Below are 1,460 nucleotides of genomic sequence, written 5' to 3' on the forward strand. Positions count from 1 at the left end.
CAACACCACCAACACCAACAACAACATCAACAACAACAACATCAACAATAACAACAGCATTACCCACAGCAACAAGAATAGCAACAACTCAAACGCCAACGAAAATACTATGTTCCCAATATAATTGTGCTCCTCACTTTTTCCTCTATCTGACACTACGGAAACAGCTGCCAAGAGAAAGAGAGAAGAAGAGATCAGGAAAAAGAAACAGGTGAGTCCTCATAACTAGAGAAGCATCCGCGAAGGTCGATTCATGTCGTAGTCTTGTCCAGTGGTCTTGTCTACGTTTGGACATTGTTTTTAAACTTGCTGTTGCTTCTGCAGCTATTTTTGCTGTTAATACTACTCTTGGTGAACGTGCAGATATTGCTGCTCCTATTGCTGTAAGCTTTTATTTTTCTTGTTGTTATTGTTGCTGTTATTTTTGCTTTTAATGTTGTTGTTGGGTTTTTGGAGGAGGAGTTGTTGTTTCTGTTGTTGTTGTTGTTGTTGTTGTTGTTGTTGTTCTTCTTCTTCTTCTTCTTCTTTTTCTTCTTCTTCTTCTTGTTTCGTTGTTGTTATGTGTATGCGTGTGTGTGTGCACGTGTGTTTGAGAGTATGTGTGTACGTTTATGTGTGTGTGTGTGTGTGTGTGTGTGTGTGTGTGTGTTTGCGTATGTGTATGCGTGTATATGTGAATGTATAAGAGTGAATGTGTGTGTGTGAGCATCTGTGTGTGAGTATGTGTGTATGCATGTTGGTGTATGTGTTTGTGTTTGTGGTATGTATGTATATTACATACATATCATATTTATAATATATATGTGCGTGTATCTATGTGTGTATGTGTTTGTGTATGTGCGTGTATCTGTGTATGTATGTGTGAGTGCCTGCGTGTGTGTGTGTTCCTGACCAACGTTTCCTGGGTTCTCCTCAGGCTCAAATGGCACGAGAGAGGCAGAAGATGATAGAGCAGCAGAGAAAACTAGAGGAAGAAAAGAAACGAAAGAAGGAGGCAGCGAACAAAAAACGAGAAGAGGCAAGGAAGAAATTTGAAGAAGAACAAAAGAAACTGGAAGAGGAAAGGAAAAGAAAAGCAAAAGAACGAAAGCAAAAGAAAGATAAGAGAAAGCGAGAAAAAGAGCAAAAGTTGAAAGAAGAGAAAGAAATGAAAAAACGACAATTTGAAGAAAAAAAGAGAAAGGCGGAAGAGAAGAAGAGGAAAGAAGAGGAGAAAAGGAGAAGACTGGAGGAAGAGAGGAAAGTAGACAGGGCAGAGAAGGAGGCAGCACTGAGGAAGAAGCAAGAGGAAGCTCGCAAAAAACGCCAGGAGGAGAAGGAAAAGAGGGAAGAGGCGAAGAGAAAAAAGAAAGAAGACAGAAAGAAGAAGGAAAAAGAAACTCGCAAAAAACTCCAGAACGATAAAGAAAAGAGGGAAGAGGCGAAGAGAAAGAGAAAAGAGGACAAAAAGAAGAAGCAAC

This window comes from Aplysia californica, unplaced genomic scaffold (genome assembly GCF_000002075.1).
Source record: "Aplysia californica isolate F4 #8 unplaced genomic scaffold, AplCal3.0 scaffold00366, whole genome shotgun sequence".
Lineage (NCBI taxonomy): Eukaryota > Metazoa > Mollusca > Gastropoda > Aplysiida > Aplysiidae > Aplysia > Aplysia californica.